Raw genomic sequence first — 15,902 nt, 5'->3', positions numbered from 1 at the left:
ACAGGGTCTCATCCTCTCACCCATGCTGGAGTGCAGTGGCATGATCTTGGCTCACTGCAGCCTCAACCTCCCAGGCTTAAGCTACCCTCCTGCCTCAGCCTCTAGAGTAGCTGGGACCCCAGGTGCACACCACCATGCCCAGCTAAATTTTGTATTTTTCTGTAGAGAAGAGGTCTTGCCATGTTACCCAGGCTAGTTTCAAACTCCTGGGTTTAAGTGATCTGCCCACCTCAGCGTTCTAAAGTGCTGGGATTACAGGCATGAGCCACCACCCCGGCCTACAATATATTAAATATATTTTTAAATTAGTAAAGCAAGGCTCAGAACAGTATTCACAAAATGTTAATTATTGTGCACCTAAAAAGATAATACAAATCTACGTACACATGTGCTTATATTTTCAAAAAGAAGCAATGCAATAATAAAGTAAAAGCTAATTGTAAAGGAGTTCCCTAAGAGAAAGGAAGGCGTCAGGGTAGAAGAGAACAGAATGGAAGGGGGAACTCTGACTGTCCCTCATTCTTTTTTTGACTACAGAACCTGATAAATGTTCTATATAATAACAGACAATATTAAAGCAAAAGAGGAAAATGTCACCAATCATTTGGAAGCAAGCTAGAAAAGAAAAATGAGTCTAACTGTATGACAAGTAGGTGGCACACCCACATAAATTAGACCAGTTTCACATAAATTCAAAAACACAAGGTTTTGACCACACATTCCTAATGGAAACCGCAACGGATACCAGGTGGAGCAACCATGAACCACCTTTAGTGTCGGTGTGCTGAGTAGTGCAATGGGTACTGGGATTTTTAACTATTATATGTGTGTTGTAGAAACAAGCAAATATATTCAACCTAAGTAGTGAAAAGAGGCAGATATAACCATGCATTTAAATTGGAAGTCTCAGCATGATGGTCTTACCTTAGGAACGTCCAGCATCGACAGGCGTCCTGATGCCCAGACACTTCTCTCTAAACACCACTTCCTTCTGAAAGGAACAGGACTCCATAGAGGAATGGCTAACTCTAGGGGAAAATGGACAGTGGAAGGTCAGAAAGCAAGGCAGCTATTAAAGCTTAATGAGATGGCATCAAAAGATGCAGGAGTCGGGCCAGGCGTGGTGGCTCATGCCTGTAATCCCAGCACTTTGGAAGACTGAGTTGGGTGGATCACCTGAGGTCGGGAGTTCGAGACCATCCAGACCAACATGGTGAAAATCCGCCTCTACTAAAAATACAAAATTAGCCGGGCATGGTTGTGTGTACCTGTAATCCTAGCTACTCGGGAGGCTGGGGTAGGAGAATCACTTGAACCTGGGAGGCGGAGGTTGCGGTGAGCTAAGATCACACCACTGCACTCCAGCCTGGGAGACAGAGTGAGATTCTGTCTAAAAAAAAAAAAAAAAAAAAAAAAAAAGACACAGGAGTCAACTTAAGGGTTTCCACCAACCTGCCAACCTGACACAACATAATTTGGACATCAACAGAATAGTGACTGCCATGGATTGACATACATCAAATATGTAAAACCCTGGAGTTAATGACGTTACTTAAAACTAGCAAAGCCCATGGTTATTTTGGAGGTTGCCAGGATATCAACTCATTGCTTCTAAAAATTGATAAATGAAACAATCCAAATAATTTTGCTGCCCTTTCTGCAAAATCTCGATTTCAGAGTGACCAAATGGTTGAAGAGCAAAGTGTCTTAGTATTATTAAATGTGGGATGAGACATTGTGTATCCCAGGATACAATAAACTCGAACATCAGTGTACTTCTAGGTCTACCTACAGGGAACAGAAGAACATGCAAAACATCACCACAAGCAAGTCACCAGCCAATGCTGGAATGGGAGGCATCGGACACGATAAATCACCACGTTGTTCTAACAAATCAACCGCCAGTAAAAATCAGTTAATAATATAAAAGAACTTTAGAGGCGAGAAAACTCTGTCAGCTTTTGCTGTGTAACAGACAACCAAAAATTGCAATTGCTTATAGCAACAAAAACGTTTTTGTTATTCAAGCATCTGAAAGTCACCTAGGGTGGGTGTGCTTCAGGTTGCAGATCTGATCTGCAGGTCAGTGGGGGTGACCCTGTCCTGCCTGCCTTGTTCTGGGGCACCAGCAGGAGCAGCAATAGCCACCCACGTATGTTCTCCTGATGCTGAGGGCAGGACCTTGGAAAGCCCAGCCCAGCCACACAAACACCTCCACATCTGCTCACATCACACTTCCTATCATCTCATTGTCCCAAGTCAGTCACAGGCCCAAGTCCAATGGCAAGAGGCAGAGAAGCTCACTCTGCCCAGAGGGAGACCAGGGCACAGTTGGCCGGGTGATTGCACAGTGGGGGAAATGGAGATGTAGGAACGATGATCCAACCTTCATCATTCAGAGGAAAACAACAAAGCCAAGAGCAATGACAGATGAAAGCAGTCCCAGATGGCTCCAGAGAAGCCCTGGCCCGAGACCTAGCTGAGGAGAACACGCTGGGGTTCTGGCCAAGGAGGCCGGCAAGGCTGGTGGAGGGGCCCTGCCTCCCCACGGATGTGGGTTCTCCTCCTGGGCTTCCCAACTGGGGCTTTCCCATCCCGCTGGACCTGGAAGAGGATGGAAGCCCTGCCATCCCACGTCTCCCTGGCCCACGTGTCGGGGAGAGGCCACTGGGCGAGACACGTGTGCACCCTCACCCCGTTTGAAGCAGAGGTTCAGCAACCTCTTCTCTCCTGTCCCCAGCCCCCCTCCCTCTCCCCACTCTCTGAGTGTATGAACAAGGAATTCCCAGAGGAGAGAGGGAAAAGGCGGGGTTCATGGACCAAGCTGTCTGCCCAGACCAGAGACTCCCGCTGTTCTCTGAACCTCTGGGAGGCCCGAGCCCAGTTGGTGCCTCCTGGCAGGTCTAGGCCAACGCCCAGCCATCTCCAAGGTTTCCGCGGCTTCACTGAGCAATGGCCAAGGCGTTCCCACTGGAGTCTTTGACAAACCACCCCCAGAGCCAGAGGAACAAAACTGAAGGCCTGCTTCCTCCATCGGGCCTCTAGATTCTAGAATGTTCTGCTACAGCCAACCTCCTGCTTTTCCTCTGCTCTTAGGAGGACGAACCCCCATTGGACCTACCATGCTGCTGAGACCCCTGCTGGAGTCACGGAAGCCACGTCTGTGTGGCCGAGTCTAAAACCCCCACTGTTCTGGTCTCGTGACACTGCCTGGATCCTCCTGATAGCCTGTACCTCATCCCCAGGAGTACGGCGCCGGCTCCTAGAACATTCCTCCCTGCACAGAGCAGGCAGAGCAGCTCTGTAGCATAGTTGGTGCCTGGTCAGCAGCTGGGGACTGAATTTGTGACATGAGTCTGGGTCTGCTTCCTCATTTTGCTAAGGACAGAAGCCACAGCTATAGGCAGCCCTTCCCAGTGGCAGGCTCATGCACACACCTGCTCATGCACACACCTGCTCATGCACACACCTTGTGTCTGTGACCCCCACAAATCTTCCCTACACTCCGTGGTCCCTCATCTAACTCACCCCTGTGCGCAGGGGCCAGCTTCACCCCAGCCCTCCGAGGCCCCTGGATTTGACCCAAACATCTAAACCCACCTCCGAGTCTATCCCTGAAAGAGGGTCCTGGAAAGGTATACCAGGGCTTGTCCTCCAGCGTGAATGCGGTCCCTTGACCCGTCCCTCTGCTCCAGGCGGAAACCAGAGGCCCTTCTACGCTAGTCCGAGCGTGGGCTGAAGGACAGGCGGCCAGGCAGACCCCCGGGCACACCGGGCTATGTGACAGTGACCTGTGAGGATACACCGGCACAGCGCAGGGGTGTGTGTGTCTGGCTTCAAGGCCTTGCGGGCCCTGTTCTTGGCGGCCACTGAGGCACTCTCCAGACAATCTGGTGCATCAGAGCCCTTTATTTTTCCACTTCGGATTCCACAAGCGCCGTTGTTTCCTGGCTCAGGGCTGCAGCCGGGAGTCCTGATGGATGTTAATGGGCATCTCGAGGAGCAGATAATCGTTTAATGTTTTCCGAGAGGCCTCCACGGAAACCACTCTTTATTAACACACCTGAGGAGTCAAATCCCTGCTTATCCTCCATTTAGAAGGATGTCTGATGACACGGTTTTGCGGTGGGCTCCGAAGGGGGGCCCAGCAGGCCTAAATCCGGCATTGGGAGACGAGGACAAGACAGGCTTGACTCTCGGGGTGCAGCGCCTGCAGCCCGAGGTGGCTCTCGGGGGTCCTGATGGGCCCCAGCGTGTCCCAGCTGGAGTAGAGGAAAGAATTATGGGTCCGGAGCAGAAAAGTTCCTCTGCAGAAAAGCAAGAAATCCAGACACCAAGAGCCCGGGTCTGACAGAGGATAACTGACCAGGACCACCGTGCCCCAAGGCAGGGTCCCACCAGCCGAGGCTGTGAGGGGCCCCTCCCAAGAAGTCCAGGCTCTCTCCTCACTGTGTGGACAGGGAAATGAGCTTCAGTCAGTTCAGCGAGCCGGCATTCAAGCTGGGGCCTGCCTCTTTCCTACCCGGTATCCTGCCGCTCCAGCCAGGCAGGGCCCAGAGCTGAGGGCTGAGAACAAAGGGCTTTCTGTGGGTCGTGAACTCCCCAGACCAGCGTCCTCCATCAGTCCTTCCTCTGGGAAGGGGCTCTCGGGGTCCTGTCTCCCAGATGCCCTCCTGGGCTCTCTCCCACCCCTCCTCTTTTAGGTCGTTGAGGGGCTCATGCATCCACTTTTTTGTGAATGCATAGTAGGCATCTCTAAGTATGGGGTACCGGAGTCGTTTAGATACAGGGATGCAAAATGAACGAAGCACATCACGGAGAATGGGGTGTTTTGAGTTAAAACCAACCCAACTACACTCTTTAAATTATTTCAGAATATACCATGTGTCCCTTTGTTCACCAGGCAGCTGAGTGGGTTCACCCACTGAGGGGAGCCCAGGACGCCAGGATGACCAATGTGGTGGCTGCCCTGGGGGGCGCCGGGCTGGTTGGTAAGGGAGACCAGCCTTGCAGATACCAACCAAGAGTGTGACTCCATGGACAGCGGCGAGGGCTGAGGCTTAAAGCCACTGCATTTTTTTTCTAACTTAACATAAAATGGCAGATTTAAACGTTTTTGTTGTAATGTTTAAAACGGCTGATGTGTTGTATTTGTCCCTATTTCTGGGGTGCTTGTGACCTCTTGCTGCGTGTCTGGACCGTGTCATGATGGAGTCAGGGTGTCGAGGGTCTGCGGTGCCTGAGTATTTACTGTTTCCACGAGTGTGTAGGTTTCAGGTCCTCTCTCTGTTTTGGAAGATATGCTGCTATTTTTTCGTTTGGTTGGTTGGTTGTTTTTGAGACGGAGACTCTCTCTGTCGCCAAGCTGGAGTTTGCTCTGTTGCTCACTCTTGTCACCCAACTCTGCTCGTGAACGTTTCCAGCCCAGAAACGCTGGCTGCTACGTGACCCTAGGCCCCTCCCCTTGTGTCTGAGCCGCCATTTTCTCCTTGCTAACCTGCCTTGAGCACGGCTGTCCTGAGCGTCCAGGTGCCGCTGGCCATCACTGCCCTCATGGGGGCTGGGCACCCACAGGCCTGGGACACAGGCTGCCCCTCCCTGAGAGGCCAGCAACGCGGTCCAGGAGGCCCGGAGACCCCTTCTCCCCACATCCACTGGCTAGAGAGCTGCATGTACTTGGCCTTCACCCAGGAGAAGACGCCAGCCTGCCCGCCCTGCCCAGGAAGCAGGCCAGCGCGGTGGGCCGCGGCCATCCATCTCCTTAATGAGCCCATTTGTCACGGGGGCTGGCATTGTTCACCTGCCCGGCTGAATGGGCCTGTTCCGGCCCGGATGAGAGCCAGCCAGGCCCTGATTGTCTGGGGGTTACTTTGCAGGCTGGTCAAGGCAGATGGGACGAGGCTGTGCAGACCCCCCACTCGCTGTAGACGACAGCCTTCCTGAAGGTGCCCGAGTGTTTTGAGGATCTATTTGTCTAGGAAAAATGTGGTCTGAGTGGCAATCATGCTTTCCTGTCACTGGGGAGGGGATATCTGCCATGTCCCAGAGCTGAGCCTGTGCTCGGCTGCCCCAGCCCGTGGTCCTCCAGGACAATCGTCAGCCTGGGCCAAAGGGGGGGACCGTCACCCTGGTGACCAGACAGGTGGCTGTGAGGGAGCAGGGGCCGGCCCTGTCCTGGGAAGGTGACAGGCCCTGAGGATGTGGCCACAGTCCCTCTGCGTGGCTCCGTGGCTGAGCAGCTTTGGAAAAGCCGCCCAACCTCCTTGGGTCCTCCAGATGCTCCCAAAGGGCACAGGAGGCCCCGGCCTGTATCGTGCCGAGATCATCGTGCCCGGCTCTTGTGCTGCTGAGGTGCTGGCTGACGGGGGGCTGTGTCGTCCTCATGGCGCTGTGAGCCACTCCGGGCCAGAGCCTGCTGGACACTGCAGGTGAGGCTGGGGAACGCAGCCTCAGGAATTTCCTGAGCCCCAGCATTGGACACAGTCCCCGGGGCCCTGGGAGGAGCAAGGAGTCACCTGTGCGGCAGTTCTACCTGGGACAGGTGAGACAAAGCAGGGCTGGTGCGCTTGGAGAGAGCAAGAGGTTTGGGCGGTGCTGGGGTAACATGGTGGCGGCAGAGGTGATCTCACTCAGGAGAGCTGGGCCAGCAGGGCGGGTGACCAGGAGAAGGAAGGGCCTGTGCTATGGTCCACAGCCCTGCACCTACACCGTGGAGGAGGCCTCCTGCTGTCTGTGGCGTCCCATCCCTGGGGACAGCCCGGCCTTCCATGGGGAAGCTCTAGCAAGGCAGAAAAGAGGCATCAAGAGGAAAAGAAACGCAAACACAGGAGCCCAGATAGCTCTGCAAGGAGGACTCAGGGTCTCCAGCTTGTCCCCGTGTGCCTTGCGTCCAAGGAGCGGGACGCGCCCTCCCACACGGTCAGGCTTGGCCAGGGTGTCCCAGGCTGGCCTCAGAGCTGTGGAGCCCAGCACTCAGGTCTCAGTTCAGACCTGGCCTGTGCCTGGACATGTCCCGGCCAGTGGCCAGTGTGCTGGTCAGGACCCGCTCCCCCAGGACCGCCTCAAGGGTGCGGAATCACCTCCCTCCACCACCTTCCCAGGTGCCCTCCTCAAAGAGCCTCCTGCCTGAGGCCCCTGGCCCTGAACAGCGGGGCTCTCCTGGGGCTGCACACCTGAGACCCTGCAGGATTTGTTTAAAGGGGACCCTCTGCTCCCAAGACCCCACTTGTCCCTTCTCGGGCAGCACCTCAGCAGCTTCAAGGTGCTTTCTGCATCCCTGATCCACAGAAAGCAAGCCCTGACGCACAGCCTGGGCCCCACACTCAGTGCCTGCTCAGAGAACTCCTCCACCAGCCTTTGGATGCTTGGAGGGAGCCGGGGACTCGGCTGCCTACCTCTTGACCACAAGCAGCCAGGATAAAGGGACGGAGGAAGCTGTGTGCCCCCCCAACCCCCGCCCCGCCACCCACACATGTCCATGCCTGTGATAAAGGGAGTCTCTGCAATCTCCATCCCCGTGAGGCTGGAAGCAGTGATGGGTGGAAGTCCCGCTGCATCCCAGGCAGCCCAGACCATCAGGGGCTGGCCGGTCCCCAAACCGCCTCTCCCTTATCCATGATCCCACGGCTCCCTTCAGTGGGACTTCTCCTTAAAGTGCCATTACATTCACTTCCCCTCAACATGAATGTCTCAGGGAGCAAATGCAGAATGATTGATGAGGACCAGTGAGCTGAGGGGGTGACTGCAGGCTCAGGGAGGGAGGGCGTCTCCCCAGGCAGTGGCACACTGCACCAGCTTCCTGTCTCCGGCCAGGAGAACACAGGCCCTGCCCAGGAGTAGAGCGTGAGGTGAGGGGACCGTGACCGCTGAGCTCGAGTGGCTGACGGGAGCCTGCAGCCTTGCTCCCCCACAGGCACCTGCAGTCCTGAAGCCCCACAGAGGGCCCCGGCCCGGGGCAGGGTGGCGCGGCCACGGACGGGCAAGTCAGGCAGACCTGGCACTGTGCTCCTCCATCCTCCTCCCCTGCAAGGCTGCGGTGGGAATGAGAGGAGCTCAGGTAATCATCGTGATTGTGGAGGCTTCCTTGAAACGTGACGCATGTGGGCACAGAGGGAGCACGCAGTGACTGCCCGATGGGGGAGGAAGGGACAATCAAGGGCTCTGCTGATGAAACCACAAATCCCCCAGAGCCCACCTTCAACTAGAGGGTAAACTGAGGCCCAGAGCAGCCCAGTGACAGCCAAGGCCGCAAGCCCAGGTGTCCACCCTAGAGATGGACCTCCCTTAACACCTTTTTTTTTGCAGTGGGGCCTGACATGGAGGGCCAAGCCCAGCTCTGTGCTCTGGAGGAGGCCTCTGCTTCAACATGAACCATTATGGAGAGAGAGAGAGAGAGAGAGAGAGAGAGAGAGAGAGAGAGAGAGTGTGTGTGTGTGTGTGTGTGTGTGTGTGTGGTGTGGTATGAGTGGCGACTGTGTGGGGTGTGTGGGGTGTGACAAGTTGTGTATGGAGTGGTGTGTGATGACTGGTTTGTGGTTTGTGTATGGTGTGTGCTTGGCATGTGTGATGTGTGCCGGTCTGTGTGGTTTGTGAGTGTGACACGTGGAATTATGTTGTGTGTGTCTCTATGTGTGTGTAATGCAGGATTAGAGTTGGGGAGTGTGACCCCTGAAAATCTGAGATGGGTCTCAGTTAATGTAGAAAGTTTATTTTGCCAAGGTTGAGGGCGCGCACCCGCGACACAGACTCACGGGGTCCTGGTGCGCAAGGTGCTCGCAGCACAGTTTGGTTTTATGCAGGGAGACCTGAGCCGTCAATCAGCGTATTCAAGAGGAACATCGGTTCCCCGGGAAAGGGAGAACAACTTGAGGCGAAGGCGGGACAACTGAGGTGGGGAGGGGGTTCTAGGTCACAGGGAAGTGAGAGACAATCGGTTGCATTCTTTTGAGTCTGCATAGCCTCTCCAAAGGAAGCAATCAGATAGGCATTTATCTCTGAGCAGACGGTCACTTTACATAGAATGGGAGGCAGGTTTGCCCTGAGCAGCTTCCAGTGTGACTTTTCCCTTTAGCTTAGTGATTTGGGGGAACCCAAGATTTATTTATCTGAAAGGAGAGGGAATCCAGGCGGAGGCTCCCAGGAGTCGGGACAGACCTCACAGGAGGGAATCTGGGTGGGGGTTCCAGCACGGTCACGGGGGTGCCACAGGGTCTCCGTGGCTCTCAGCACAGCTCCACAGCACACCAGCCCTTTCTTGTTCCAATGCAAAGCTCAGGCAAGGAATCTGGCCAGCCCAGGATCTTCCCTGCAGGGAAGGTGGCAGGGCAGCCCTGGGTGGATGGTGGCCTGGGGACAGGGATTTGAGGCTGTGGGCGGAGGCACCAGGGACTGTGGAGGTGAACAATGACCAGCCCCCAGGGCTGCTGGCTTTTCTTGGGAGCTTCCAAGTGTCCCATCCAGGTCTCAGGCTGCCCGGGTGGTGCAGGCTTTCCCATGAAGGCTCCATGGTTTCTGCCTTCAGCAGAGAGCGGGGTATAATCTGCCTCCCCCGGCAGGACCCAGGAAAGCTCTGGCTTCCAGCGTGATCGTGAGAGCCATGACGAGCGTTTTTTTGGAAGTGAACCCTGAGTCATCTCTGAGTGATGATGCAGCCCCCGTGATTGGCCGTGCCTGGTGTTTAATCTGCACATTGTGCCCAGCAGTGGCTCCCAGGGCCACAGAATCACACTCGGTCGGCTGGGTGAGTCCCAGAACCCTACAGAATGCTTCCTTCAAAGAGAAATTCACCAACCAAGAGCCCCGTCCTGGGTCCTACTCACCGACATTTCACCAGGAGTTCAAAGAAAACGCTGTGGCCACCGCTGGTTCGTGAGGGGAGCCCTGGAGTTAGTCTTCAGGGTGCACTGCGGTGTGGCGCGCGGGAGCAGCGAAGGCTGGGATGTGGCAGCTCACACTAGGGCTAGAGGACTTCTACCCCCTGGCCTGGGCAGTGCTCTGTTTGGCAGACGCCCCTCCATTCCCGTCCACAGGGCACTTCCTGCCTGCTAGAGGCATGAACTCAGGCCCAGGGGCCAGCGGACAGACAGCAGGGCCCCCAGGACTGACAGTACCTCCTGCGTGCACACGCATGTCCCCTGCAGAAAGGCGGCGTCCTGGAGTGGCTTGACCAGGGTTAATCACTTGCCATCCACATCTCTTTAATACATCACTGTTTTCCCGAAGAGAAAGATCAACATCTGCCCGGCTTCCCGGAGTGGGTCTGAGGCAACAAAAGCAGAGTAAGTGCTCTCTGTGGTCGCGAGGTCAGCACACCTGCTCCTAATATTCCAGGCATTGGCTTCCACCTGTGAGCACGGGAGGCCGGCTCAGTGTTCCTCCCAGCACACGTGTTGAGAGGAGCCGGGCACATTCCTCAGCCCCGGGCTCAAAACAAACAAGCCCAGTACAAACACACCCCATCCTCCCATCTCACCACATATCGCCACATATCTCTCAAACTTCCTGAGCCCAGTACAAACACATCCCATCCTCCCATCTCACCACATATCGCCACATATCTCTCAAACTTCCTGGGCCCAGTACAAACACCACCTAGAAAGTCTCCGATAAGGAGACAGCCGTTCAAAGTTTTACTGAAAGCGCGGGAACCAAAAGAATTCCTTTGTTCCCCTGTAACTTTCGGGCTATAAAAAGCAAACACTCGCATTGTTCGGGGCCCTCTTGTATGCTGTGTAATGGAGGGACCAAGTTTGAACTTGTCATAAAGATCCTTGCCGCTTGGCTTTGACTCTGGACTCCGGTGGTCTTCTTTGGGGAACAGAGGGTCTGGGCATTACAGTGTCATTCCTTCTCTGGATAGTGGAGACGGAGGAGTCCTCTCCCTCCTCATCTGGCCCGAGCAAGGTGAGCTCCGTGCATCTCCATCAGGCCCTGCCAGAGATCCTGTTGTTGGCTCCCTAATTCCCCCCGTCCTCTCCCCCAGAGCCCAGCAGACCCCGCACAGATGGACTCGAGACCCTGCCTGGAGAATGCACGGTCCTCCCTTGCATGACGTCAGACCCGCCCCCCACGGGATGAACCCCAGCGTTAGGCAGCTCGTGCGACGTCAGACCCGCCTCCCATAGGATGAACCCCCAGAGTCAGGTACTCCAGGTCGCGCAGCCTTTGGGGCCTCCTCTTCATCCCCGGGGCCCCACAGAAGCAAAGAGGGTCCCTCTCGTGCCTCCTGGGACTAGGTGACTCCTGCTGGGGGTCTTGCTCTGATTCCAAATGTGGCGGGTTGAGCTGCATCCTCTCCCAAAAATCACGTTGAACTCCCAGCTCCTAGAACCTCAGAATAGGGACCACATCCGGAACCACGACAGTGGCACAGAAGCAATATTGAAACAAAAATAAAGGCCACTTAATGTTTTTGGAAGTGTGCAAACTTTGGAATCAGTTATAGATTCAAGAATCTCTGCAGACTCCAAGCAGAACAAATGTGAAAAGGCGCCCACGAGGTAAGAATGTGATCTTTATTTGGAAGCAGAGCAGCTGCACACGTAACTGGTTAAGATCCCAGAGGAGGGTGGGCGCTGATTCAGTGAGTGGTGTCCTCACACAAAGGGCACTTTCGGGCACAGACAGACGTACACATACGGGAAAGGCCACGCGAAGATGGAGACCGAGATGGGGGTGAGGCTTCTATAGGCAAGGAGCCTCAGAGATCACCAGCAAACCCCAAAATCTAAAGAGAGGCCAGGGACAGATCTCCCCCTCACCACTGCAGGAGGACCCAGCCCTGCCAACACCTTGATCTCAGAGCCTGGAACTGCAAGATAATCAATTCCTGTTGTTGAAACTGTCCAGCTTGTGGTATTTTTTTAATAGACACTGATGGACCAAATTTCTCTCCAGATAACAGAGAAGTGCCCACGTGTGTCTCACCCTGGGAGGAGCACGTGGCTGTGTGAGAGTGCTGTCCTTGAACGAACCCACCCACTGGAAGTGCGAAGCATCCGTTCCCCCATGAAGCTCTCCGAATTCCTACTGCGAGGCCTCAGCACACCACGTAGGTGAGTCCAGAACACACAACCGCCCGTGCCTGCTAGGCAGCCTCTTGGCTCAGTGTTCGGAGTGTCCTGGAGCCAGCAGCTCCACAGTGCCAGGGCTCCGGAACCCAGGCCAACATGAAAGAAAGAGCAACCATTAGGCCAGGTGCAGTGGCTCATGCCTGTCATCCCAGCACTTTGGGAGGCTGAGACGGATGGATCACCTGAGGTCAGGGGTTCAAGACCAGCATGGCCAACATGGCACAACCCCGTCTCTACTAAAAATACAAAAATTAGCCAGGCGTGGTGGTGGCGCCTGTAGTCCCAGCTACTCGGGGGGCTGAAGCAGGAGAATCGCTTGAACCTGCAAGGAGGAGTTTGCTGTAAGCCAAGGTCGTGCCACAGAACTCCAGCCTGGGTGACAGAGCGAGACTCCAGGAAAGTAAGCAAGGAAAAGAAAAGGAAAAGGAAAGGAAAAGGGAGGGAGGGAAAGAGCAACAATTAAAATAGATAATTAAATAGGTAAATAGATAAATAAAATAGATAATAAAAATAGATAAATAAGATACCTTGATGTAATGTATAATTCCCGAGGCATGCAAACTCCATCAGCCAATTGACCCAAGCACACCTGTCTCCTACAAAGCTCTCATCCTATAGATGCCCAGGCCACTCCCGTCCCTGCTCCAACTCCGAGGCCCTGATCCCCTGCGCCTGGAATGCAGACCAGGTTATTTGTATTTCTTTGGAAGAGCCCAGGTGATTCTGAGGCCGTGGGGCTGTGAGGCACCATTCAGAAATCCAGGTGGCTCCTGACAGTTACGACCAAGAGAAGAGAAGGCCCCGGTGGGATGGGGGAGCTTCACCCTGTCTGCCACAGGCTCGTCCCCTGTTGAGGCTCTCTCAGGTGCGGTTGCATCATTCTGGGGAACGCGTTTCTCTATCCAAATATGTTTCCGTGAGGATAAGTTTCTGGGGGAGACTTTGCAACAAATGAACAAGGCAATAGCCCTACAGTGTCATTTTGCTGAAAAGATGGTGGCCTCCGCTTAGCCCTCAGTGCAGTGAGTGAATTCACATGGCCTTAGTTTCAGGGTCCAGATCTCCCAGGAGGCTCCACTCCGGCTCCCTCCCCAGCAGGATGAATCAGCTTGAGTCACTCCCACGCAACGTCCACCCTGTGTCTCTGGCATGGCCCTCTCCAGGTATTAAGAGAAGGCAGATGGACGTTCACACTCCGTTGGCCAGGCACACCGGGACAGAGGGACTCTGGATTCCACATAATTAGGGGCATATTTCTGGCACAGGCTTTTCCAACCCCTACTCAACTAAGGACAGCCCAGAGCTCCCTCCCGAGCTCCTGAGAAAAGTTTTTAATTACTTGCTGGGCATCTCCACCTGGTGTCTCATCGTCGCTCATACCCCACAGGTGGGAGGAAAAAAAAATCAGCGTCTGCTCACAAAGCAGGCATCCTCTTCCGGCGTTTCAGCTCCCGGCCTGGTCGTGGTATCACTTGGCCTCAAATTCTTCCATCCAGAGACTTGTTCCTAAAGACGTGTTTGCAGAATTCCTGCTATTTGCAGGCACTGTTCTAGGAACTGGGGACACCATGAACAAGAGACACACAATTCAGAAACCCGAGCTCACACGTCTGTGTCTATGTTGAGGCAGCTTATGTCAGACTCACCCTCCTGCCAAGAACAACTGCCATAGCGTGATGAAATTTCAACAAGAGGCCGGGCGCGGTGGCTCAAGCCTGTAATCCCAGCACTTTGGGAGGCCGAGACGGGCGGATCACTAGGTCAGGAGATCGAGACCATCCTGGCTAACACGGTGAAACCCCGTCTCTACTAAAAAATACAAAAAAAAAAAAACTAGCCGGGCGAGGTGGCGGGCGCCTGTAGTCCCAGCTACTCAGGAGGCTGAGACAGGAGAATGGCCCGAACCCGGGAGGCGGAGCTTGCAGTGAGCTGAGATCCGGCCACTGTACTCCAGCCTGGGCGACAGAGTGAGACTCCGTCTCAAAAAAAAAAAAAAAAAAAAAAGAAATTTCAACAAGAAAACAAACCCTGCTTGAAGACATCGGAGAGCAGCCCAGGCAGCCAGGATCTGAGAAGTTAACAGCCTCCCCAGAGCCTCCCCAGAAATGGGCACAGCTTGTGGGGGCAGCCCCCCTCCCCCTGCAACTGGCCACTGCTTTTTCTCCTTGGGGCAGCCTCCGTCCCACCCACAAGGGCAGAACGATGACAGAGTGAAGCCCAGGGCCTTGCCAGAGTCTCCCTGGGCTGGGAAGAGAAAGTTGGCACTCAGGGCTATCAGGATGCCAGGGTTGGGGGTTTAAAAATCTCAGCGAATAGTGCTGCAGTGAACATGCAGGTGCAGGTGCATGTTGCTTTTTGGTAGGAGGAGGAAGGGGCAGGGGTTGAAAAGCTAACTGTTGCATACTGTGCTCAGTAATTGTGTGACAGGATCATTCATCCCTAACCTCAGCATCACACAATATACCCAGATAATAAACCTGCACATGTAGCCCCTGAATCTAAATGTTGAAAAATAAATAAATACAAATAAAATAAAAATCCCAGCGAAGTGAGAACTGGAGGAAGTAGGCCTGGCATTCCACACACAGCATCCCCTCAAGGGTCCTGATCTCGAACTCGGATGCACCTGGATTCAAGGCTAAGAAAGCAAACGGAGTCAATAGTGAAGGAGGCGGGAAGTTGAGCAGCGGTTTCAGCTGCCCTGCAAGGCTAAGGAAAAGAAGACTAGAGTTCCTGCACCTTACAGAAGGGGCCCCGCAAACAAGCCAGGCTGCTAGCAGAGCTCTGGTGAGGCTGAGCCCCAAGACTGGGCATAGGGAAGAAATGGGTCAGTCCTGCAGTTGCCGCCAAGGCGTCTGCTCCTAACTGACTCCCGTGCTGCGTAGACGTGGATTCCATCCTTTCCCAGGAAGAGGGTCTCAGGGAAGCCTCTGCAGTCCCTCATGCAACATGTTCGACGCTCAACAAAATAATTACCGGGCATTCTTGGAGACTGAACCAAGTGAGCAGAAACTAAGAGCAAAACAAAAACGGATGTAGGAGCGGTTCAGAGTTTGGAGTCATTCGGTATCTCAGATAAAATAACTACAAATAATACAGACCAGAAAATCGCCGAAAATGAAAACTTTATGAGAGAACTGGAAATGAACCAAAATTATCCAACGGAAACTCCAAAATGTTGAAGTAAAATAATTAAAATTAAAAATTCACTCTATGGGTTTAGCAGCAGATCATGTAGAGCCAGAAGAGAGAATTATTGAAATGGGACATAAGGCAGTAGAATGTATCAAGATTAACGCATGGGCAGGTAAAAGGATAGAAAGGCAGAAAAGAATGGAAGAGATATGTGGGGTGATGGTGAAAAATCTACATATGTGTAAATGCACCCATATGAGGGCAGAGAATGACAGTGGCAGAGAAGCAGTCTTGGAAAAAAATAAAGGCCAGTTCATTTTATTAGAAGTGTGGAAACTTTGGAATCAAGTTATAGATTCAAAAATCTCTGCAGATTCCAAGCAAAACAGATGTGAAAAGGCACCCACAAGGACTGAAAAGACAAAGCAAAAAAATTCTAAAAGCAGGTAGAAATGTAAAAAGCACACACCACGTACACATACACACACACACACACTATATTTAAGGAATCAACAGTGAAACAGGGCTTACTTTAAAAGGAAACAAAAAACCAAGATAAAAAGATGTAAGGCAGTAGAACGGTGTCTTTAGAATGCTGAGAGAAAAATAATTGCCAACTTGGAACTCCACAGTAAAATATCTGTAATAAAGTGAAAAAAAATTTTTTTTATAAAGAAAATCTGAGAAGATGGATTC

General features: G+C 53.5%; 1 protein-coding gene across 1 annotated transcript in view; it reads right to left on the bottom strand.

The window, feature by feature from the left end:
- TAFA5 (TAFA chemokine like family member 5) overlaps positions 1-15,902 on the bottom strand; it is a 324,865-nt gene that overhangs the window by 14,904 nt on the left and 294,059 nt on the right. The window contains exon 4 of the transcript XR_011614234.1: positions 925-1,028. The gene's annotated coding sequence lies outside the window, so the exon portion shown is untranslated. The remainder of the gene's footprint in view (positions 1-924; positions 1,029-15,902) is intronic.

Source organism: Macaca nemestrina, chromosome 15 (assembly GCF_043159975.1).
Source record: "Macaca nemestrina isolate mMacNem1 chromosome 15, mMacNem.hap1, whole genome shotgun sequence".
Classification (NCBI taxonomy): domain Eukaryota; kingdom Metazoa; phylum Chordata; class Mammalia; order Primates; family Cercopithecidae; genus Macaca; species Macaca nemestrina.
This window is presented reverse-complemented; position numbering and strand designations above follow the sequence as displayed.